Source organism: Nycticebus coucang, chromosome 2 (assembly GCF_027406575.1).
Source record: "Nycticebus coucang isolate mNycCou1 chromosome 2, mNycCou1.pri, whole genome shotgun sequence".
NCBI lineage: Eukaryota > Metazoa > Chordata > Mammalia > Primates > Lorisidae > Nycticebus > Nycticebus coucang.
This window is the reverse complement of record NC_069781.1, coordinates 127,247,805-127,274,235: the sequence shown is the minus strand read 5'-3', so window position 1 is coordinate 127,274,235 and position 26,431 is coordinate 127,247,805. Positions and strand designations below refer to the sequence as shown.

Below are 26,431 nucleotides of genomic sequence, written 5' to 3'. Positions count from 1 at the left end.
GGATTACATCAGTTGAGATGCCTGAGTTGGGAAAAAGAGGGAAATTACACAGATTACTTATTTCAGAAATGGAAGTGTAGACTTCGATACAGATCCTAGAGATGGTAAAAGGTTAGTTGGAGCATATGCAAACAACTTCATGCCAATGTATTCAACAACCTAGAAGATAATGGAAAAATTCCTTGAAGGACACACACTACCAAAACTCACTCATCAAGAAGAATTAGACAGTGTCAATATCCCACATTCATTTTTAAAATTACACTTATGATTATAAAACCTTTCCGCAAAGAAAATTTCAGCACCAGATGACTTCACTGGCAAATTCTACCAGACATTTAAGGAATAAGTAATAGTAATTTATAAAATCCCTTCTAGAAAATCAAGAAAGATAATCTTCTTAATTCATTTTATGAGGACATCTTTGCCCTGGTTTTAGGCATTATTATGAAAACCAAACCAAAAACTTACAAGAAAAAAATACTTACAGACCAATATCCTTCATAAACATGAACATAAAATCATTAAAAAATTTTTAGGAAATCAAATCCAGAATTATATAAATAGGATATTAAATCATGACTAACTGGGGTCAATCTCTCCTTGGATAACATTGATTTAACATTTCAAAATCAAGCAACGTAATTCACCCCATTAACAGAAAATAAATACTATACAATTACCTCAAAACATGACAAAAAATGTTTGACAAGGCCACATGTGGTGGCTCATACCTGAAATGTTAGCATTTGAGGAGGCCAAGATGGGAGGATCACTTGAGGCCAGGAATTAGAGACCAGCTTGAGCAAGAGCAAGACCCTGTCTCTACAAAAAAACTGAAAAATTAGCTGGGTGTGGTGGTGTGCACCTCAGGTCCCAGCTACTTGGGAGACTGAGGTAGGAGGACTGCTTAAGCCCCGGGTCAGAGGATGCAGTGAGCTATAATGACCCTGCTCTACTCTAGCCCTGGCTGCAGAGACAGACCCTGTTTCAAAAAAAAAAGTCTTTGACAAAAGTCAACATTCGTTCATCACTCAGGAAATATACTCAACCTGAGAGAGGGAATCTCCAAAAAAAAAAAAATTGTATTTATTTATTTTTTATATTTTTATTTTTTGAGACAGTGTCTCACTCTGTACCCTGGATAGAGCACAGTGGTATCATAGCTCACAGCAACCTCAAACTCTTGGGCTCAAACGATCCTCTTGCCTCAGCTTCCCAAGTAGCTGGGACTACAGATGCCCACCACTAATTTTTTTACTTTTAGTAGAGATGGGGTCTTGCTCTTGCACAAGCTAGTCTCAAATTCCTGAGCTCAAGCAATCCACCAGCCTCAGCCTCCCAGAGTTCTAGGATGACAGGCATGAGACACCATGCCTGGTCATACAAAAAAAAAAATTTTTAAACAAAAGCCTCCAACTGCCATCGTACTGAACAGTGAAAGACTGAATGCTTTTCCTCTTAGAACAGAACTGAGCTTGAATGTCCACACTCACCACTCCCAACCAACATTTTACTAGAGGTTCTAGTTAGTACAGTAAGGCAAGAAAAAAGTATTAGCAAACAAATATTCAGAAAAGAATACTGAATGTGAGGACTGTGCCTGGCCTCTGTCTTCAGATACTGCATAAAGAGAAAATTGACCAGATGCGATGGCTCACTCCTGCAATCCTAGCATTCTGTGAGGCCAAGAGAGGTGAATCCCTTGAGCTCAGGAGTTCACCCTGAACAAGAGTGAGATCACGTCTCTACTAAAAATAGAAAGTTAAAAAAAAAAAAAAAGTAAAAAAATAAATAAATAAAATAACTATAAAAATAGAACATTTAGCCAGGCCTGGTGGTAGGCATCTAGTCCTAACTACTTGAGAGGCTGAGGCAGGAGGAGCTCTTGAGCCCAGAAGTTTGAGGCTGCTCTGAGCTAGGCTGAGGCCATGGCACCCTAGTCTGTGCAATAGAGTGAGACCGTCCCAAAAAAAGAAAAGAAAGAAAAAGCATACAGATTTTTAAAAAAGCAACAAATTCCTGATTGACAACATGATCATACATGTAGAATATTCTCTATTCTCAGAAATCTATGTATATATTTAAAGTTATTAGAACTAATAGAAGTTTAGCAGATGCTAGAAGGTTAATATTTTAAAGACCAATTATATGTTCATGTATTAGGAATGAACTATTGGAAATTACAATGTAAAGTATGTGTAACCTTTGTAACTGTATAAAAACACAAGCTATAGGACTGGGTGTGTTGGCTCACACCTATAATCCTAGCACTCTAGAAAGCTAAGGTGGGTGGATCGCCTGAGGTCCAGAATTCAAGACTAGCCCATGCCAGCGCGAGATCCTGTCTCTACTAAAAATAAGAAAACTATCTGGGCATTGTGGTGAGCCTCTGTAGCCCCAGCTACTCAGGAGGCTGAGGCACAAGGATTTCTTGAGCCCAGGAGTTTGAGGGTGCTGTGAGCTATGGTGCTACAGTACTCTACCCAGAGTAAGACTCTGTCTCAAAAAAAAAAAAAAAGATATGATGATACAAATTTAACAAAATATATGCAAAACATTGCTGAGAAAAATTAAAGAATTTCTCAATAAATGAAACAATATACCATGTTCATAAATTCCATAATGTTAAGATATTCTCCCAATGCAATCTCACTCAAAATATGAGAAGCCATTTATGAAGAAATAAGTTATTTTAAAAATATGTGAAAATTCAAAGGACCAAGAGTACCCAAAACAATTTTCAAAAAAACACGTACCTGACAAAGAACTGTTATCCAAAATATATTAATTAGAACTTTTACAAATCAATAAGAAGAGAAGCAACACAATTTTTAAAATACACAGAAAACTTAAGTAGATCTATGGATGGCCAATAAAGCCTTTGGAAAGATGTTCAACATCTTTAGTCATTAGAAAAATGCGAATCAAAATGAGATACCACCATTTGCTCATAAGAATGGCTGAAGTGTACCAGGAACTGGCAGGGACGTGAAACAACTGGAAATATCATATATTGCTGGGGGAGTGGAAAGTGGGACAGGACTTTGGAAAAGAGCCCAGCAGTTTCTTATAAAGTCAGACACACACACACACACACACGCAAACATATATACCCCAGCAATCCCATTCTTAGGTATTTATCCAAGAGAAATGAAAACATTATTTCCACACAAAGACCAGTATTCAAATATTTACAACAATTTCACGTATTATAGACTCAAACTGAAAATGACCTAAGTATACATCAATTGAGGAATGAATAAATCCACTGCAATGCATCCCATACGGTGGAATATTATTCAGCAATAATAAAATATTACTGACACACACAAAATTATGAATTAATCTCTAAAGCATTATGCAGGCTTGGCGCCTGTAGCTCAGCGGCTAGGGCCCCAGCCACATACACCGGAGCTGGCAGGTTCGAATCCAGCCTGCGCCTGCCAAACAACAATGACAACCACAATCAAAAAATAGCAGGGCATTGTGGCAGGCACCTGCAGTCCCAGCTGTTTGGGAGGCTGAGGCAAGAGAATCCCTTAAGCCCAAGTGTTTGAAGTTCTTGTGAGCTATGACACCCTAGCACTCTACTCTGTCTCAAAACAAACAAACAAACAAAAAAAAAAAAAACACAAAAACTGTACCATGTATGACTCTTATTTATGTAAAATTCTACAAAAGGCAAAATTGCAGTGACAGAAACCTCACTAATCAAAACCACAATATGACCTCAGACCTATTAAGATGGCTGTTGCTTGGGACAAAAGGATAAACAATAACAGGTGTGGGTGATGGTGTGGGGGAAAGGCAGCCCTTGTACACTTTTGCTGCAGCCACTATGGAAAACAGAATAGAGCTTCCTCAGAAAAATATGGATCAAGGTCAGCACCTGTAGCTCAGCGGCTGGGGCTCCAGCCACATACACTGGAGATGGCAGGTTCAAACTAAGCCCAGCCTGCCAAACAACAAGGACAACTACAACCAAAAAATAGCCGAGCATTGTGGCGGGCGCCTGCAGTCCCAGCTGCTTGGGAGGTTGAGGCAAGAGAATCACTTAAGCCCAAGAGCTTGAGATTGCTGTGAGCTGCGACACCATGGCACTCTACCCAGGGCAACATAGTGAGACTCTGTCTCAAAGAAATAAAAAAAGAAAAGAAAAAAGGAAAATATGGGTCAAACGACAATATGACCCAGCAATCCAACAATCTCTTTTCTAGATATATATGCAAAGGAAATGAAATCAGCACCTCAGATATACCTGCATTCCCATGTTCAGTGCAGCATTATTTACAATAGCTAAGACATGGAAACAGCCTAAGCGTCTGCAGACAGATAAAGAAATATATATGTATATATGTGTGTATCAGAATATTATTTAGCCTTTAAAAAGAAGATCTTGCCATTTACAACCACCTGGATGAAATTGGATAATATTGCAGTAAGTAATAATCCAGATACAGAAAGAAAAATGCTACATGACCTCTCTTATATACATTTTTTAAAAAATTATACAAATAGAGAGAATGGTGATTACCAGAGATTCTACCGCAGAGGTGGGGGAAGGGGAGACATCTGAATATACATCAAAGCGTAGAGAACTGCAGTTATGTACGATGAAGAAGGAATAAGTCTCGAGAGCAGGAAGACTATAGTTAATAATATTTTATTATAGGCTGTAAATTTGTGAGGGAGTAGATTTTAGGTGGTCTTACCAAAAAAAAAAAAAAAAAAAAAGGAGGAAAGAGAGAAAGGTAACTGAGATGATGCGTATGTTAATCGGCTTGACTGCAGTAATCACTTAGCTGTGTATATATTTTGTATGTCAGACAATCATGTTCACAGCATAAATATATACAGTGAAAATAAAATTTTAAAAGGGTACCAGTGGTCGCCACAGGCTAGAAGTGGAGAAGATTAAGGACACTGGAGTATAAGAGAACTTTCTGCTGTGATGAAAGTGCTCAAAATCATAATTGCGATGATGGTCATACCACGCACCCATTTGTCGAAACTCACCAAATTGTCTCTTACAATTGCTAAATTTTATTGCATGTAAATTATACTTTCATAAAGTTGATTACGAAGTCTTCAAAAAGAAAAATTATACAGGGTGTCCCTAAAGTCATCCATAAAGTCACCATTCCTAAGGAAAATGGGAAACTTTAGCAAAAACTTTAACTACAACCTTTCTTTACAAAGTAGTCATTACAAAATGTTACAAAGTATTTACAAAATATTTTCTACTTGTTGGCCACCTCTTCATAAAATGTTGTAACGACTGTTTTGTAAAGATAGTACATTTAGCTACAATTCCCCCTTTCCAGCAAAATCATAATGATACCATCATTGTATTGTGACATGCATTTACCATTTTCCTTACAATATTTAGGGCAAAATTCAAGGTTAAGGGTAGAACACCAAAGATTTGCTCCACAAGCCATTTTAATGGCAAAAGAACCTTGGCTTTTACTTATTATATAACTATAACTGACCTTCAACATATGAAGATTTCATTTTCACAAATAAATGGTAAGACCGATGTCTTTTATTAAACTCACAAACGGTAATCAGCATAAATGCTTTCAAGGCTGCACTCTCCCTTTTAATTCAAACTACAGATAAGAGAACGGAAATGGCGGGAGGCACTCAAAGCTAAAGTAATCTTTGTTTCTTAAAAAACATAAAACTATTTACTTAGGGATCACATTCTGCCACGTTCCGACATTATCAACAGTTATCATATTTATCTTGTTAACAGGATGGATTTATTGTTTGTGTATAATAATTCGGGCCCACGCTGCATTGATGTGTTTTATGGCATGTAGTCAATGCCAATATATTGTGGGCCTATAACCGCTCCATAAACCGCAGATGCCACCACTGAAATGAATGAGCCCAACTATCTGCTGCACTGTTTTTAATTATATGTTTATCTCTCCTCATTCCTTTGACTCACATTTTATTTATACCACATGTGGTTACATGTGGTATAGAAGCAATTTTAGGGGGTTTTGGAAAACCCTAAGCAATCATCTTATTTTCCTGAGCCAAGCCACATCACTTACATTGACAGTAATTATGTCTCTATATATCATACCATTCATACAATTGCTGCTTCTTCCCAGCCACGCTATTTCCATTTGAAATTCTCCTAAAGATGGAAGGAAGCCTTTCAAATGAACCTTATTCACTGGTCTTGAAATTTTTAGTTATTCTCTTAAATTCTGTTTCTGTGACTGCCATGGCATAATACCTAGGTCTAATTACTTAATTATTCTATGTCATGCTACACTTAAAAAATACAAATATTTACTGGAAAATATAAATCATAGAAAAGAGTTGTTTATAGATCCAATTAAACAGCGATACTAGAACAATAGAGTTTATCTCTCCACGTATTACTTTGAGTAACAATAGAGTTTATTTCTCCACATATTACTTTTGCTTTGACTTGAAATGGCTTTGACAGCTAATACAGACCAAAATTACTCCTCTGCCCAGAGCTGAGGACCAAGGCTCCGCCTGCAGACTCCTGTTCAGCACCCTATCCAGCCATGTCAACAGTGCCCAGCTTTTCCTTCTGCTCTTACATCAGCCTCCCTATGTTGAAACCTCCCTACCCACGCCCAACTTTGCCATGCCCTTCAGATATTTTCCGTTGATGCATATGACTCTGTACTATATGGTTGAAGTTGCTGGCTTCTTCCAGAGTGACCTGCTATCCAGCCCACCCACAGTATGACAGTGGCTTTAAAACATCAAACTACCTTGCATTTTCATATCTTAAGGAGTGGCTAATTTCTGCATGTAAATGACTACCATTCTTTTCTGACTTTTAGTATCATGAATAAGATTCACTGCATGACTGCATTAAGGAAAGGAGGGATATTCCATAGCTCTGTAACTCAGCCTTATCCAACCGGTCCGAATATCTGATTTAAAAGAAGTCTGAGACTGTGAGTTTTACTATCAGGATTGGGCTCTTATAGGTTGTCTAGAGACAGCAGAGATTAGGAAATAGTATTGAGGCGTGCAGTATAATTATCATTACAAACTCATTTGCACTTTGGACAGGTGAAGGGGAAAGGGATTTTTATCAAACAATTGTGTCTAGTGCACCCAAACAAGTGGCTATAGCCAGGCTCATACTCATAATTTAGTCTCCATCAGGCTGACTGTCACACTCAACAACGTTGGCTCAAGACCTGTCTACTTTCAATAACTTGCCTAAGCCAGTTTTGCACACCCAGAAAAGCACATGGGGAGATAGGCTTGCCCTTGGATGTATTTCATCACAAAAAGGAAGCTGGTTTATCTTCTGATAAATGTTTCTTGACTTTTTAGAGACGAAATCTCAAAAAGCCGAGTGTTTGCTTCAAAGCAGGGAAAGCAGCTAGTTGCATGCCTGCCTTCTGTTCAGCCTTTTCCTAAATTTGAGATTATCATTCTGGTGGGTGAGTTTTATCATTTAGACATGTGTCTCACCTTTCACTGTCAAACCCCTTCTGAAGGCTTATTTGAATCTTAGAAGGGGTTGAAGCATTTGAGCTTCAACGTTTACTCAGGCATTCATTGAACAGTTACTTACCGTGGTGTGTAAGTGTAGCGCTATCTTCACCGTGCTGACGTTCTGGTGGAGAAGGCTGGCAACGAAAGAAAAAATTGATATATTCCAATATGCCAGGCAGCAGTAAGTATCATGAAGAAATAAGAAGAGGGAACCAGCTAGAGTGTAGAGAATGGGGAACGGGACAGCACGGTGGGGGAAGCCTTGTGCCTGGGACAGGTAGGAACAGCCTCTCCAGGCAGCTGACAATTGAACAGAGATCCACAGAGCTCTGGGTCACTGTGACTCAGATAAGTGTCAGGGAGAAGAGTCATCCAACAAAGAGAATAGAAGGTCCGGAGGCTGTGGGGCCTTGGAAAATATCCTGCTCTATCCCAGGGCCAGCAAAAGGCCAGGGAGCCTGGAGATGAGGGAGCCGGGGAGACAGCCTAACAGCCTCCAGCATGGTAACTTCGTATCATATTAAATATTTTTTTCCATAGCATGCTGACTACACGCTGCTTTAAATCAAGACTTTTTTTTTCCTCTGACCCCCACCCTGACTCAGAAGTCACCTTTGTTTGAATTAATTATTTAATCACTTTCATCACACATGACTTCAAGAACTGCCTGCTCGTGTTTAATTCAAGACAGTTGGCTTTCTCTTTGAAGACAGATTAAACATGGAGTGGCAGCAGAGAGGTTGGTGCCTTAAGTTTAGAGCAGCTTCAGAGAAGAACGGGAAGGGGGTGTTCACGGAGCTTTCCTTTGATTCATAAGAGCTGTCTAGATTTTGGCAGTGACGGGCTCTAAATTTACCAAAGTGACAATGCTCACTTCACAGAACAGGGAGCAAGAGCAAATAACGTAATAAATAAACAAGCTTGGGTGTGTGAGTCACACCTGCAGCTCCCGCACTGTGCGGCTGTGGGGAGAGGGGTCTGGAGACAGAAGAGCAGTCAGGAGACGAGCTGGGTTAGAAAGAGGGCAGAACCCCGTTGCACCAAGCCCCCTTTGCCGGCTGCTGTATGATCTCCTGCCTGCAACACTTTCTCCTTTATCTGATTTTTTATTAGACAGCTATGATCTTCTCCCTTCAAACCCTTGTCACTGCCGTTCGCAGGAGTGTAAGTGATATGATTAGGGAACATGGCAGGTCATGTAATCGGTCATAATCACCATCAGGGGGTTTCAGGGACATGACGCACAGGCCAAGCAAGACACGGAGCAGGCCTAGGATGGCAGGAACTGGCTAGAGTCCCTGCACCAGGTTGGTGCACCTCCTCATGGCCACGCAGCCCACCTCTCACCCTTGAACTCAAATAGGCCCAGCCTTCAGGAAAGGGTCCAGCTTTCCTGAACATGCTCTTTTCTTGAGAAATCCGTGAGTTGACAGACTGGCACCATGGCTCACACCTGCAATCCCGGCTACTCAGGAGGCTGAGGCGGGAGGATTGCTTGAGGCCAGGAGTCTGTGACCAGCCTGAGCCATACAGCCAGACCGTGTCTCCAGGAAGGAAGGGAGGGAGGGGAGAGGGATGGAGGGAAGGAGGAAGGAAGGAAGGTGTTTGGGAGTATTTCTCTTATTTGTCAGATAAAAAAATTTGCACTTTCCTTCTCATAATTCTGAATAAGTAAATTTTTTCCAGATAAATAAAGCATTTGTCTTTCAGCATTTAAATAATTCAGCTTTTTGTGCAATTTTTAAAAAAATTATTTAAAACTGGTTTTGCTTGTTACTTAATAATTTTATCTTTTTCAGAAACCTCCTTTTTTTGTTAAAATAAGTACAGTATTATAAATAGTTAACAGTACTTGAGATCTAAAGAACTTGTGGTATGAAATGTCTCTTAAACAAAATGATGTAATGATGCCCTCAGAATTTTTAAAGTGATGGGGATATTCATTCATTACATAATGACCTATGCAAAAAGGGGGATTATTTTTTGTTTGCCGTAGGACCCTGGCTCGGCCACTTTCTAGCTCTGGGGTCTTGGGCAAGTTGCCTCACTTCTCTAACTTCTGTCCCCTCATCTATGAGAATATAGATAGTTAAATGGCCTCAGTCATCAAGAGTATTTGTACCACCCTCCTAATTGCAAATAAGAGAAAGAAACTCTGGCTAGTTTCAGTGAAAAATAAACATTTGGAAAAATATCAGGTAACTCCCAGAATTGAAGGAAAATGAGCAGGAGCTCAGAGGCTGGCAGCAGAGAACAGAGGAGAAGCCAGTTGGTTCACTGAAAAGACCCCACTGGGCAGTCCACCATCAGACCCTCAGTGCCACAGCCATGGCACAGCTGTGAGAGCCAGACCCACACCTCTGAGCTCTCACTCAGCTGTCATGATCCTCCCTGCACATTCAAAGGCCACCTGGTTGGGAGAGAATGAGGAAAAGGGGTGGCTCCTGTCAGGGTTCTTAGTGGAAAGCAGAATCCTACCTCCCCAAAACACACACCACAGAAGAAGACTGAGTTCCGATGCCAGACTGACAACGTACTTACACAGAATGGAATACAGCGATGTGTGTTGAGGACCTGACACACAGGAGGTAGTTAATGAATGTCACCCTCCTACTTCGAAGCCTTTTACTTGGCTTGCTAATTATGATCAAGTCCTTCTACACCTGCCCTCCCCTCTGAAATTGCTGTTTTTCATTTACTGAGCCGGTGCACAGGATTACCAACCTGGTAGAATTATACATAAACCAATAAAACATCTAGGTTCTGAGTGAGACATGAAAAGGTTAGAATCAAGTGAATGTTCAGAAAATGCGTATGTACTACTGTGTGACAGTGAATTTAGATTTTCCTTTTAGAAAGCTGAAGTGTGCTATTGCTGATTTCTGGATGTACAAAGTGTCACTACAGCCCATTTGGTTCTTCACTTTTATTCTCGGGAAAACACCAATTGCAGAGGCAGAGCTGGGAAGCCCAGCCGGCACGTCACCTCCTTTCTGAATCTCAGGCTGGAGTTAGTTAGAACTTCCCCCAGGGAACCAGAGAACAGCTCTGAGAGTGCAAACAGCACACGTGCAAAGTCCCCAGCCCGGGAGCGGGGCCCTCGGCAGGTGAATTTTCATCACATGTTTTTCTTTTTCGTCACTCTTCAGAGTGAGCTGAGCTTAGAGTCAGTGTTTTCTCTGCAAGAGTTTTTTTAAAAATCCCTCTTCCCCAACCACCTATGTCAGAATCATCTAGGGGTGAAAATTGGGCATCAGCCTATTTTCTTCCACCCACATGAGGTCCCCGCACGGCCGGGGTGGGGGGCCAGGCTCTCTACTTTCTTCTCCCTGCTAACCGTTTCCCTGGACGGCTGGCTACGTAGGGAGGCCTGAGCCCACCACCTCTGGCCTCTTTTCACAAAGCCCTTCAGGCCCATTTTTAGCCACCTGTAGGCACCCACCATGCCAGCCAACACCTGAAATTCGGTGATTTCACATCTAAATTTGCTGCCTCCCGGTTCCACTTGAGATGTCATGGAGTCACCCAAACCACCCCACCTTTGGGCCTGCCCCACTGCTCTCCTGGTTACCAGGGCTCCAAATCATGGATATACATTTTTCTCCCCATCCCTAAAGGAGGGATGTCCAACCTTTTTTTTCTCTGTCATGTATTCAAAAAAGGATTGTCCTGGGCCACACATTAAATACACAAACAGTAACAAAAGATGATCAGAAAAAAAAAGGTCCATGCATATTTTTTGTGATATCTGATGCCACAGAAAAGCCAAAAATGTCCTCATAAAATCAGCATGAGGCTCATGGAAGGAGCCACTAAGCTCTCCCTTTATTCTGTCTCTCTTAATTAAACCTCTCTCCTCCACCTGGAGTTTGCCTACAGCTTTTATTTCCCCCTAGCTTGAATCCACTTATAGAGTCCGTGCCTCCAGGTTAGTTTTTCTAGAACTTCACTTCCTTTGCAACGGGTCCTACTGTTAATCCATCATTTGCTTCCATTTCCCGTCGGTTACCGTATACACATCTAGTTCTAGCAATGAAGGTCTTGATTCCCAAACGCACTGTCTTACTCAAACTATGAATAATGAATATTTATTAGTCAATAATGAATATTAATTAGTAGATACTAAACAACAATGCCTCAATTCTACATCATTTTCAGGGAAAAAATCACTTTCATAGGATTTTCAAAATCACTAACCTATTCTAAGCACGTATTATATGCCAAGCACATCCACTTTTTTCCAACCACTTTCATGCCATTATTGTCCCCATTTTATAGGTGACTGAGACTTGCACTGGTTAGGGAGCTCGTTCTCATAATTAGTTAAAGCCAAGACTAGAACTCAGTTCTCTTTGACTCCAGACCCTAAATCAGAGCCACGAAGCTCCAAGGCCCACTGAGTTTTAGACTAAGAAGGACCTTGAAGATGCTGCTCTGATGCTCTCATTTTCCGGATGAGGAAATAGATTCGTTCAAGATGGTGCAGACATGTAGGACACAAGGGCCAGACCCAGGACAGGACCTGGGGGCCCTGCCCCCATCGTGTCGTGCTTACTCAACTCAGAGACCCTGGAGCAAACCAGCCCCATTGCCGCACTTGGCCTTGTGCTATTCCTACCACCTAAATTGCCCTTGTTTTCCATCTCTTCTTCCGCAAATTCTACCCCTTCCTCCACCGGAGCTCCGCAGATTCCTCCTGTTTTGATCGTCAGTCATCCTTCCTGTGCTGGCCGTGTGCTTTCTGGTATTGTTTGCTGTTTGTTTCTCACGAAGACCTAGTCACCCTCGTGCCCTTTTGCTGGCATTCTGCAGAAGCCGTCTCCTTCCTCTTGAGGTTCCCTCCAACATCAGTTATCCCAGAAGCCCCATGAGAAACAGAACAGGTGCTCAAGAAATGCATGTTGAATTGAACTGAATTTCTGCAATACTAATAAACAGCCCTGATCATCAGTAATATATAGTTTAAGCCCCTGCATTTATTTTATTTTTTTAGCTCCTCATCAGTCAACTTGAGCCTGCATTTATTTTTGAATGTATTTACACCCATGCATTTCTCAGAATAGTCAATGAAGATAAGAGTAAAGTGAAAACTTGACATTTTCAGCTGTGTGCAATGACCAGAGCCAGAGAGAGCTGACAAGTCTGGTTTCTTAAGTTCTCCTCTTAAAATTGCCTTAAAATACGAATACTGTTTTATTTTCAAATGTAACAAGAGTCCATATTTTTGTATCAGTTCTAAGATGGGTGGGTTAAAATGCACTTTTCTGAATCGGGTTGACTCGGGTAAAACCTTAAAAGGAAAATGCTTGTCTGGATAAGTAGTAGTTAGAGATTAAATCTGTAAACAACCCTCCGTTTGCTAATGTTCTTTTTTCCTTTCTGGTTTTCTATTTTGCAACAAAATAACTTGAAGAATGTATTGACATCTAAATATATAAAAAGCAACTTATAAAATGGAGTTACGTGAAAATGTGTTTTAGGGTAACAACTAGGGTAAGAGTTAACTGAAAATATTAAGGAAAGGATTCAAACCTAGCAGCAAAATTCTGCTATCTCAACATGCACAGTTTTGTCTCTCCGAAGCTCCATGTGCTCCATCTTTGTATTTAGACAACAGCTCGCGTTTCCTCCCGTGTGTATTTCTACCTCCATCACAAGGAAGTATTAACTACCTGCCTCAAGCTTGTACTAGGAAATTAACATAAGATATTTTCATTTGACCGTGATCACATGAAGCCCTCTCTAATCTCATTTGGCACATTACCCATCAGATTTATGGAAATTCTCAGTGAACTCTGACCCTGCAGTGTAACAGCTGCACAAACTACATGTGAGATGCAGCTGCACTGTTCACAAGGTATACCCTTGACCTTGGCTGCTGGCTGACTCTTAGCCTGGGTCTACTAGTCACCCTGGAATCCAAAAGGGAATGCGTGATAAAACCAGACTCCCAAACACATGACACGGGGCTGATTAGCAGAGAGAAGGGTAAAAAGGAATTAACGAGGCAAATAAAGATAGCCGGAAACTGCAAACAGCAGGGAGCCTATTTCCACAGAACTTGAAAATAAAGTAACAATAGAAAGGGTAGTCATCTAATTAAATAATGTTTTTTCCTCTTCAGCGCTATCCCTGTTATTTAACGTCTTGGCTTCTTCAATCATTGGGATCCTAATTTCAGCGTAGTTACCAAAAGGAAAGTTGTGAAACTTTTAACAAGCTGGTGATCTGACCGTGGTGAGTAATATCTCACAGATGTAAAAAACAAAATAAAAATTAAAAAGTCATTTGGCAGCACCGTGCACAGAAACAAGAGTGGTATTTGAAATCATGTTGGTATGTTTCAAACTAAGGCAGGCCTTTTCAATCTCATCATCTCCCACAGAGAGGAAGTAGGGAAAGGAGAAGTTATAGGAAAGAAATTTTTCCAAAATAAACAGGAGCATCTGAAGGGGGCACTGCACAGTGTCTGTATCCGTACACTGCATCTAATCTCCATTATCAGGTGTACTATTTTTAAAGCTGAAAACACAATGTAGAGCCCCAAATCAAGTCTCCTGGTTTGAATTCCTCTTCTGACATCCATTTGTTAGGAACCTCGCTTAACTTTACTGTATCTTGGTTCTCTTGTGTTACAGACCTACTTAATTTCTTAGGGTTTGCGTGAAGATGAAATAATTTATGTCGAGTGCTGAGCACAGGCCCTGCATATAATTAGTGCCTGATACAATGTTGATCTTTCCCTTTCTTTTTCTTCTTCCTCCTCCTCCTTCTTCTTCTCCCCTGTCCTCTTTTAGGCATCTTGTTTTCAAAATAAGGACATCATCTCCTCACTCACTTCCAATATGCACCGAGGTAAATGCACTCATTAGTTTGCATTTTTCCATAATTAAAAAAAAATAGTGTATCATAGCTAGGTGTGATGGTGTGGGCTTATAGTCCCAGCTACTTACGAGGCTGAGCAAGAAGATCACTTGAACCCAGGAGTTCTGGGCTGTGCCAATCCCTTGTACACACTGAGTTTGGCATCAGTATGACAACCTCCAAGGAGCAGGGGACCACCTGGTTGCTAAAGAGGGGTAAACTGGCTCAGGTCAGAAACAGAACAGGTCAAAACTCTCATGCTGTCTGCAGTGGGATCATACCTTCATATAGCCATGCTCTTCAGCCTGGGCAACACAGCAAGACACCATCACTAAGGGAAAAAAACTACCATAGACTTCTAGACCATGGCTGGCGAAGACCAACCTCCTCCCAACAGATGAAGAACCTGGTGCTCAAAAAATTTAATGATATAATAAGCAGTAACCTAACCAGCCATTGCTTTCTAAAATAAAACAAAGCTATTATTTCACTCCCACCTACACATTATACCAAGGGTGGGGAACATTTTCATGTTGGAAGGCCATACGATTTATCTGTAATCAAATGAGTCTGCATTCAAGAAACTTCAATTACACACACTTTAAAATGTACATTATTGTAAAAATATAACTACTAAGTAATTAATAATTTTTTCATCCTAACCTTTGTTAACTAGGGACAATGTTCATCTGAAATTTCCTTTTGAAGAAGAATCATTTTGAAAAAAAGGTAACTTTTTTTTGAATGCTTGGATTTTGAGCCATGTATCATATAAAGACTTATTTTTACCTTGCAAAGATATTTGATAACATATCACCCGGAAATGCTGTACTCCTGTAGAAACCTTCTGTCAATAATTCACATTCCTGATTCTGTTCCTCATCAAATTTAATTATTCTCACAGAGATGAAAGTTGGACTAACACCTGTCCCTGGGATAGGCAAAGTGCTTTTGAACTTCATGGCAAATCCACACAGGTACCTCATTGGTCAACTTTAGTCTGCTGGGAAACTGAGATGCCCTGTTGCATTTGCACAGACTTGGTTAACAATTCTTATAACTCGTTGCAAAGTGTCACTTAGCGTAGTAGCTTTAGCACAGAGATTTTGCTGATGCAAGATACAATGAAAAGATATTGTGTTAAGACATTTACATTCTACGTTTACTAAGTTTCACACATACCCTTGTAAGATGCACCGCAGGTGTAATCCCACCAATCACCCTCTCTCCGCTCCCTTTCCATCTTTCCCCTATTCTTAGGTTATAACTGGGTTTTAGCTAAGAAAATGCCAGGAAGGCTATGTTAACCAGTATAATGAAAATGTGTCAAACGGTCTATAAAACCAGTGCACGGTGCCCCATGATCGCATTAATGCACACAGCTATGATTTAATAATAAAAAAAAAAAGATACAATGAAAAGAAACGAGAGTATCTGGATCTACTAATACTTTTTCAATTGTGCAATAAACCCTTGGTGTTTTCCTGTCATGGAAGGTGCACTGATGCTACATGCTTCATTAAATTTATCAAATTCAGTCCAATTCCATGACATTTATCTTGAAATTTGTTGAAGACATCTATTCTCTGTGTCCTGTTGGTTAAGAGTGTCCACAGCCAATAACTCTTCTTAGCAAAGAAAATCTGTTAGGAACCAAATGGAGTATAAATCCTGGCTGAGGCCAGACACCATGGCTCACCTGTAATCCTAGCACTCTGGGAGGCCGAGGTGGGTGGATTGCCTGAGCTCACGGTTTCGAGACCAGCCTGAGCAAGAGCGAGATCTGATCTCTAAAAATAGCCGGGCATTGTGGCAGGCACCTATAGACCCAGCTACTTGGGAGAGTGAGACAAGAGGATCACTTGAACTCAAGAGTTTGAGGTTGCTGTGAGCTGTGACGTCACAGCTCTCTAATGAGGGCAACAAAGTAAGTCTCAAAAAAAAAAAAGAAAGAAAAACACCTGCAATGAATCAATAATTGGTTCATCCAAAACAATTGATATATATATATATATTTGTGACAGAGTCTCAAGGTGTCACCCTGAGTAGAGCGCTGTGGTGTCACAGCTCACAGCAACTTCAAACTCTTGGGCTTAAGCGATTCTCTTGCCTCAGCCTCCCAAGTAGCTGGGCCTACAGGCACCCACCAAAATGCCTGACTATTTTTTGTTGTTGTTGTAGTTGTTTTTGCAGTTGTTGTTTTAGCTGGCCTGGGCTGGGTTCAAACCCGCCAGTCTCGGTGTATGTGGCCAGCGCTCTACCCACTGACCTACGGGCACCTCCCTGAGTAATATATTTTTTCCTTTGAAGTATTGCATGAAACTGTTCTGTTTAGTTGAAGCTAATTCATACTGTTGGTCAGTTATGGTTCTCCTTGAAAGAGGCAGTGTGTACATGAAACGTGACCAGGGTCTAGCACCCTGCAACTTCAACAATGCACTCTCTCACAGTTTCTACATCACGGAATGGTTTTCCATGTACATCAGCTACTTTATAAGCTGCTTCAGGGGCATTATTTCCATGTCTTATTGTTTCTGGAAAGTACTGTCTTTGCTTTTGCTTTTCATCTTTTCATTTCTGAAAAACAACATCTTGTGCCTCTCCCTCTAATCTAAACCATTTGTGGTCCTTGTGAGTGTTCTGATGCTGATGAGCACTGAATTTCTTTAATGTTGATATTGCAGTATTGCAAAGTAAGCAATTCATCTTATTTTTAGCAGAAACAAGATAATATTGTGATTCCCAATCCTCATTTAAAAAATCTGTTTTTTTCTTTCAGCATTCTCTTGGTCTTCTTTGACATGATAGGCTGTTAAGTAGACAGAATTTAAAAATAGAATCACACTGTGCAGCTTTTCACAAATGCCACTTCAAACACTAACCCAGTGGGGCATTGTCAAAAGCTGATAACAGACCAGTGTACACTGCCCCCATAAACTCTCACCAACCAGCCTCATGCAATAGTATGACCAACCAGGTAGGGGGAAGTTAGAACTAAATTGTGAGTGCAGTGGCCATCAGTTTAACCCTCAGGGTTTACTAATGTTCTAATTATGCTGGTCAATCTGGGAGGATTATTTCATTGAAACTTATCTTAATGTTCGGTATTTTAAATACATTTATTTTTAAAATAAAATAACATTATAAATGACAGACAAAAATGTATTAATAAAAATAAAGGAGTTTGTTCTGTAAAATTTGGATTCAGTCAAAATACCACACTTAAGGACCTAGAAGGGCCCATGTGGCCTTAAGGCTATAAATTCTCCGCCCCTTCACTCACCACCATAAATTACTACTCTGCTGTTGTGAAGACCTCCTGAAGTTGATTTTCAAAGCTATCTAAAGTTTTTTGTTAAAGAAGTATATCTACCACACTTATTTTTCTCATTGAATTACCTTGCTTGGATTGTTTTTTAAATCTTTTGATGGCAAGAAACAAGACTCAGAATTCCTAAAATCCAACTGCATATCAGAACCACCTTTTCTAGAACTCTCTCCAACAATTGCCTATTCTCAATCTTATCCCATCTACCAAGTCAAGATTTCTGGACCCGTGGTGCCTGTGACAGAATCTTTAGAGCGTTGTCTCTGGTAATTTCAGATCTTGGGCAATGTTTTGGAAAATGCCGATGTAAAATACAATCTTTGAAGGATGATGTCAGGCAAGTGTATTCCAGCCTTCCCAGGTTCACCGCCTGCTGCTGACGAGGAAGCCAGTTCACTGAGACAGAGGCGCTATGGCAGGGAAAGGGTTCATAACACAGACACCACATGAGGAAACAGGAGGAGGTGCTCACATCTGTCTCCCCATGAATTTGGAAGAAAGGGTTTTTAAAGATAATTTGCTGGACAAAGGGCAAGGCAATTATGTCTGCTAATTGTCTGGGTGTGGGGGAGACTCATAGGGATGTAGAATTTGTCTTCTTTGCTTGGGTGGCAAGACCAGTTGAGTCAGTTCTCAGTATGGGCCACTGGTCAGGGTGGGTCAGCCATTCCACTCAAATGCAGGGCCTAGAGGATGTCTTGAAACTAGCCTTAGGTTTCACAAGGGCGATGTTATCTATGGAGGCAGAGAAGAAAGCTAAGAATCTTTATGACCATTAGAGTGTGATTTCTGAGTATTAAGCAATTCTAGGAAAACAAGCCAGGGAATATTGGCTGGTTATATGTATATGTGTGTGTGTGTGATTTCTCCTACCACAATTCTAACCTTGTAGTCCCTTATTAATTTTATAAAGGGTGGTTTCAAATGGAAAATGGCTGATTTTATAGGCTCCTAATAGTTTCTTTGTCCTTATAAGCTTCCTTATCAAAAACATATACACATTGTAAGAAAGGGAAGTTTTAAAATGGTAATACTCCATATATGCTGATAATGAAAGATCAACACACATCACTTTGAGCATCTCTTGTTATTGCAGAAGTCAAACATGACTAGAGTATTACAAATCTAATACAGTTTTTCTCCTTTCTTAAAATACATTTTTGGCACCCTCTGCATAATATGTCCAAATAATATTTCTCTACTCGTCATTTTGTTATATCCATATTTACACTTCCACAAGCCATAGCTGCATTGAAACCTGTAATTTCATCCCACAATCCTGGGTCTCTCACCACTTCAATCATCTCTCTATATTGGGATTACTTTTTACCCAATTTTTATGAAACCATCACAACTTACCAGTCTTAGATTGCTCGAAAAGAACTTCTCCTTTTAAAATACAATTACAAGTCTATGTGGACATACACGCGCTATTTATACAATTAATTAAAGTTAATTAATTTAAGAACTTCACAGCACTCTTGCCCTGAATAAAGACAATCTAGGGTGTCACAAAACCACCGTCTCTGAACTGGAAATTATGGATGCTAAAAGTAACAAATGTGCCAGTTTCCAAAAACACATTTCTATAGAGATGTTGAGAGCATAAAAGAATATGTGAACACTCTTCTTAGGCTCTGTAATGCTTTGAATCGTGATGCACCCTTTGGGTTTTGTTTAATCATCTCCACTGGGTCACCATATAACTTAAGGAAAACTCCCTTATGTGCCAGCATAGTGCCAGAGTTCAGAGATTCCTGGCACCCAAGACAGAAATCCAACCCTACAGTGGTAAATTGACCTGCGTGTGAGCTGCTTATCCTGCTGAGTGGCATCAGCTACCCCAGAATGCCCAGATCCCTCCAGCAGTAATCTCTTAGACGCCACAGTGAAATCCAAAGGGGAAGTGACTGCATCTTACTGAGGTTTGTGACTGAATGATCAGCTCAAACTAGTTCTAGAGGCAAAGCAGCCTCCTCTCTACTCTGCTGTTCAAATCATTGTTTGGGAAGTAATTGCACACATCCACGCTGAACAGGACCCACATAGCAGCAAAGGAGTGTTTCTTGGATTGTCCAAGGGAAACATTAAGGGAAGACTTCCGTTTTACATGTGCAGCTTGTGTTGGCCATTTGCTATTACTCTTTAACACAATGAAACAAAGAAATACGGATGGGCCACTGTAATGGAGTGTGAATGTGTATCCTGGGAATGCAAGGGTTCCTTTCTGCTATAATTGCATTTACTGGTGCTGTTCCACACAGCGTAAATGTGGCTACTAGTATTCATCTAAAAAATGCCCTAAGGCTTAAACTTTCCCCAAGTGGTGAGTGAGGGTGGTGGGAATGTGGTTGGGGAATGTAAAACCCCCTCAAACATCATTAATTAGAAATTCCCTGATGAAATTAAACCTTTGTATTTTGGTGGGATCATTTATTGACATTCTGAGCTATTCTGTTATTTTAATTGCTGAGCACTCAGAACCATGTTTTTAAATGTACCTGAATTTCTAAGCAAACTTGCCAACTTCACGATGCTTTTCCAAGGATCTAAAATTAATGGATAAATAAGTTGAAAGACTTTAAGGAATTGCGTATCCTAGTGACTTTTGTGTACCTAGCTCCAAGGCCTGAAGCTAGACTTCCCACTGATGAATCCGCTACCATCAGCAAACACCCTTATCAGGTGGGTGAGTGGGAAGCGGGCTCCAGGAGCAGCTCAGGGAGGGCACCTGCGTTAATGATCTGAAAGTGGAGCAGAGCAGGGGGCTGCTCTGCCTAGAAAAGAATAAGAATTATTTTAGCTGACTGTAATTATATCTTAGCCCCTGTAAACTTCAAACACTAGAGGGAGATAAGAGAGACCAGAAGATTCGATTTTTCCATACCAAAGAGGGCAACAGCAGCCCATTCCCCCCATAAATTTCATCATAATGGTACAGGAAGCTGGTTCCTACAAACATTTTCAGTTCAAAGCACATTCTCACCAGTGTCTCCATAGTCAGTTGCAGTTTGAATTGTCTCATACAACCTCATACTTAATTATAGCAATACCATGAAGAGCCAACTGTTGTTATCCTTGGTAGCTACTGTTTATTGAGTGAATAATATGTGTGTGTTGCAGTGGGGGAAATGTTGCTAAGCTTTTTGGATCCACCACATCTCACTTAATTCTGTTTAGAATTCTCTGTGATGGGTCTTATTAGTCTCTCATTTTGCAAATAAGGACTGAGCCATGGGGCATATCAACCTTTGCAGGGGTGTCCAACCTGTGGCCCTTGGGCTGTATGTTGGTTTTTTCAAGGATTTTTTTTTTTTTTTTTTTGCTTATCTGTGGTGTCAGATATCACAAAAAACATGTGCAGACCTTTTTGTGTGTGTGTGTGCTGATCGGCTTTCATTAGCATTTGTGTATTTAATATGCAGCCCAAAGACAACTCTCACTCCTCCCATGTGCAGCCAAGAAAAATACAAAGGTTGGGCACCCCTGCTTTAGAGGTTAAGAAGAGGAGGAGAGGAAAAGAAACCAGAAGACGGTGGCAGTCAAAGTGTCTCAAAGGAGGGAATGGTAAACTGTGCCAAATACTACCAAGAGGTCAAAAAAAATATGGGCAAAAAGAGCATCGGACATTGTCATCTGAAGTTCTCGGGGATCCTGAGAAGAGCGCCGGACAGAGTGGTGGGAATGGGAGGAGGTAAAAGGGGAAAGTTGATGAGATCAAGTTTCAAGGGGATCATGGATAGCTACTGAAAGCAGGAAGGAAACGTATGCATTTTAACCACCTCAACTAAGGACAAGGGCCCAGAGGCCCATGAATCACATGCTTTTCTCACTGAAGCTACTCAGTCCAGGCTTCATCAATTCAAACAGAAAATATTGATAAGATTGTGCCATAAGATTTCAGAAATGTCATTTTACCTCTTGTACTTGCAAAGGAATGTGCCTTAACTCCAAGTAGAATAAAATAAAGACCTCATTTCACTTAGGAAACTGTTCTCTGTGTGTTCCTTTTGAAATTTTATCTATTGTGTTACAGGAGTTGGTGGTTTGTGTTAGGACCCTTTTGAAATAGCAGCACCTGTGGCTCAGTGAATAGGGCGCTAGTCCCAGCTACTTGGGAGGCGGAGGCAGGAGAATCGCTTGAGCCCATGAGTTGGAGGTTGCTGTGAGCTGTGATGTGACAGCACTCTACCCAGAGTGACAGCTTGAGGCTCTGTCTCAAAAAAAAAGAAAGAAAGAAAAGAAAAAGAAATAGTGTTAGAAAAATCTGTATCCTACCTCATTTTGCACTATCAGTATCAACACTTTTTTAAAGCTTGTAATATATCAGGATGACTTTTTTTGGCTTTTTGAAATATGTTCCTCCCTTAAAGGTGAATCAATCATTGATTGATTTTACTCCATTCTGTGGAGTAAAATATTGGGAAGGGGAGGAGGTAGAAGGGGAAAGTTGAATATTCCGTGCTCATATTGGTAATAAATTTAAATTAAAATCTCAGTCTTCAAACATTTTTTGTTTCTGCCGGGAATATTTGTCATGGTATTAGAGATGTACTTTACCCCTAATAGATTAGAGATTTATTTTTTTAGATGTAAAAAGAAATCACTTTACATATTTATCAAAATATTTGAATAAAAACCTCTCTTGATAAACATATAGTACACTTGTCTACTTACAATGATATAAAATTTGTATATACTAAATATTTAAACTTCAGATTTTTAGAGTTTTACCATTTATAGATTGTTATAAATTTAGGTATCTCAAGTCCTTCTCTTTACAGAACATGTGTATTGCATTTTTAGTTGTTTGTTTTCCATTTGTTTCCCCCCAAATTGAAAAACGAATGATGATGTTTCCAGGTAGGATTTCTGGTTAGTTGCAGGTGATCAGGAGCATTTGCTTCTGCTCAGAATATCATTGAATTCTTTTTCTAGACACACACGGAAAGCAGGAGGTTTCCCTTAATGAAATGAACACGGACATTTGAACTCAGAACTGTGTCTTAGTGATCTTGGGCACTTCGTTTAAACTGCTCGGAACTTTTATTATTTTGTGTGTTTGATGGTGAACTTCTCACACAGGACTGGTAGCAGATTAATGAGATGGTGTGCGTAAAATTTGAGGCCCACAGAAGGCCTTCGCTAAATGGACTGTATTTCTCTGATGCCCCTCTCAATGAATGGAGATGTGTTTGTGTGGTGACTAATCCAATAATGGTGTTTTGGTTCTGTAAAATATAGCCAGACTTTAGAAACAGTTTGTGAAACTTTAACACACGTGAAGCCTTTCGTTAAATCTACACTAGGTAATATCAACTTTTAATTAATTAAAAACCTGGCTGTGAATGAAAATGCGTTACAGTTTGATTAATGGAAATAGATTAGAAGGCAATGTTTTGTCATACTAAAGGTGCATTCGATTGCACAGAGAGAGAGCAAATGACATGGGCTACCATCTAAACAAAAATCAGCAGCTACTAATGAGGCTTGTTAGTGATGCTAATCTATGTAAATGTTATTAATTGAGAACATCTATCTTTTATCTCCAACATTTGGTAATCAGGCAATTAAAAAACAATGACATTCCCGTGGTTGTTCTTCCAGGTTTTTTTTTTTTTTTAAGTGATCAAAGAGTTCAGAATAAGAAAAAAAGAAAGTCCCTTATCAAGAGGTAGGCCTTGCCTTGGGCTACCAGGCCTCATTAAAGGCAGAAAAGCTCTGTTGATCACCAATTAACCTGATTTGTAGGAACTCTGATAAAGACCTGGAACCACAGGAGTTTTCTTACTAGGGTAAATGACACAGTTTGTTGACAAAAATAAAAGCAACTCATTGAAAAAAATAAAAGAAGACTATAAAGGACTCAATGGAATTGGAAAGCCATCCACTCCCAGGCTTGTGCCTGGGGGAGAGAGGAAGTTGTCTGGTGGCCTCAAGCCCACACCTATCAAACCAGTCACACCTTAAGTCAGGTAGAAGCAGGACCCCAAGATGTTGCCCATCTTGTCAGATCTCTCCTGGCTCCTCCCGGGGATAGCAAACAACTGATTTTATCAAAGTTTTTAAGGGCAAATGGGCTCCATACTGGGCACTCAGTATCTGGAACAACGGAATTCAAATCCAGGATGATCTTGAGGGCCAAATGTTGAATTTTTTTCATGTATTCAGTTTTAATATCTAACATGATTTTGGCTTTCTTTTTTGTTTTGAGTTGGAGTCTCATTCAGCCACCCAGGGTAGAGGTCCTTGGCGTAATAGCTCACAGCAACCTCAAACTCCTGGGTTCAAGCAATCCTTCTTGCTTCAACCTCCAACCCCAGAGTAGCTGGGACTACAGGTAAACCCCATCCCACACCATGCCTGGCTAGTTTTTTTTCTATTTTTAGTAGAGACAGGGTCTTGCTTTTTCTCAGGCTGGTCTTGAATGCCTGAGCTCAAATTATCCACCCATCTCCGCCTCCCAGAGTGCTAGAATTATAGGCATGAGCCACTGCGCCTACCAGTTAATAGTAGAAATAGCATTAAGGACAGCAGTAAGAAGAGTTATTGCACTACCACAGTGTTGAGCACTTCACAAGGAATTACTCCTGTTAATCTCCCAATGAGCCCACCACACCAGCCCTTCAGGGTGGGGGGTGTGGGGAGAGAGAAAGCATACACATAGCATTTCACTCAAAAAGTTAACATTTCAGGGTGGCGCCTGTGGCTCAAGGGAGTAGGGCGCTGGCCCCATATGCCGGAGGTGGCGGGTTCAAACCCAGCCTGGGCCAAAAACTGCCAAAAAAAAAAAAATTAACATTTCATCAAATATACTTTAAAACCATTTATTTTAAGCAACTCTTATTTGGTTCTACCTCTTTATTTAGGGTCCTAAAGGTCTTTGGGAAACTTTTACAACTATATAAAGTAAAATTCTGCTTATGAACCCTGAACATCCCAGTTGGGTAATCAACGTGCAATGTAAATTTCCAACAAAACTGTCACTCCTCCAAGGACTCTGGAAAAAATAGCCAAAGAATAGGACAGCTGTCTCAAATGCAGACTGGAGGAATCACAAAGAGATGTGAAATTTTAGTGAAATCTTGACAGGGTCTTAAAAGAAACTATATGGTTTGAATATGGTATTTCTGACTCCTTTTTCTCCTTCCTCTCTTGTACCCACAGTGGCATCCTCCGTCTCCATCCTCCGAGAGTGCATATCGTGAGAATAAGACGGAGTTAGTCCAGAGAGTGCAGAGACTGCACAGCCGGACTGCTCAGCGTAGGTCCTACGGACCGTCACACCTCGTCTTCCATTCTTGTTGTTTTCTAAACTTAGCTCTCACCCTAAAACTGCGTATCTTGAGTAGTTTAGGATGATTGACTTAGGAGATTAACTTTTGAATTGGAAATGTTGTAATAGGCCATAAGTTGTGATTATTGCTTATTGTAAGTCACGGGTTCTGCTGATTATTGTTTATTACTGTTTAAGATAAGGGTTAACATGGTTTTTGCTTTGAACTTTTACATATAAAACTGTGGCTTTGGAATGGAAGGGCAGAACAGTCTTGGAGAGCCTACTCTCGCTATCCTCCAGAATCATTGGCCGTCTGATAATAAAGCTTGGTGGACCTATCCCTGTCTCTGCTTTTTGGCTGGACAGTGACAGGAGGCTGGATCCTCTTTGTCGGGTAACACCTGTGGAGTGGTCCCAAGTGGTCCAAGCCAGGCCAGAAAGTTAGCAATACGAGCCCTTCCCCTACAGTCCTTCAAACAGTATGTTTCTCTCATGAACCACATGAGAAACACCGTAAAAAGGAACGTTTTGTTAGGGACGGTTAGAATCTTTATTTCCATCCATCTTATATTCATTCTTACTATAGTGTAATTGGTGGTTGTAGCTTCAAATCAGTAGAAATTTGAATACATTGCAGTTTTCATCACTTCTTAAATAAATGTGAAGTCTCCGCAAAAAAAAAAAAAAAAAGTTTAAAATAACTCCATGCAGCATGCTGTTCTGTTCCTTCCATTTGAGGATCTGGGAGAGAATCTCAGGACTGGAAGAGAATTGACAATGAGAGCAGCCCATGAGCAGGCTGGACTAACCTGAAAATGACTCTGATCTCACTTCTATAACGCAGTGAACAATGTGAACAAAAGATTTAGGTGCGAGATTGACTTCCCAGAGCCTCAGTAACCGCATCGTATAAGACGTCACTGTAGGTGCAGGATGTGGAAAACAGTCTCTTGCATCTTAATTGGGTACTCATTTAACTTGAGCTGATACATTCTGAATGCCCGATAAAATTTATAACTTTGCTTATTTATATAAATAAAATTTATAATTATAGAGTGCCTTTGAATATCATCATAAAGCAGGGGTTATCAAATTTTAGTATATAAAACATTCCCTGGGTGCTTGCTAACACTTGGTTAGTTTAGTGTGAGACCCCTGAACTTTAACAGGTAGCTTTCCCCTCCCCCACAGAGTCCCCAGTCCCACCACCCCCCACAGTCCCACCACCCCACCCCCGCCCCGCACACACTACCCTGAACCAGTGATTCTGCTACAAGTAGTCCAAGAAATAGAAAGTTGTGAAGCTGGAGGACAGTGCCCTGTAGTACTTCCTCAATATGTCCCTTTAGTTATAAAAATACTATTCCCACTTTTAAAGGGATAGTACAGAGGTTTAGTAAGATTTACACCTAGCAATGTTATATTTAATTTTGAGATACTTTTTCTCT

At 40.4% G+C, this 26,431-nt stretch overlaps 1 long non-coding RNA gene across 1 annotated transcript in view; it reads right to left on the bottom strand.

Annotated features, from left to right (window-relative positions):
* LOC128564760 (uncharacterized) overlaps positions 1-26,431 on the bottom strand; it is a 59,681-nt gene that overhangs the window by 14,850 nt on the left and 18,400 nt on the right. The gene's annotated exons all lie outside the window — the stretch shown is intronic.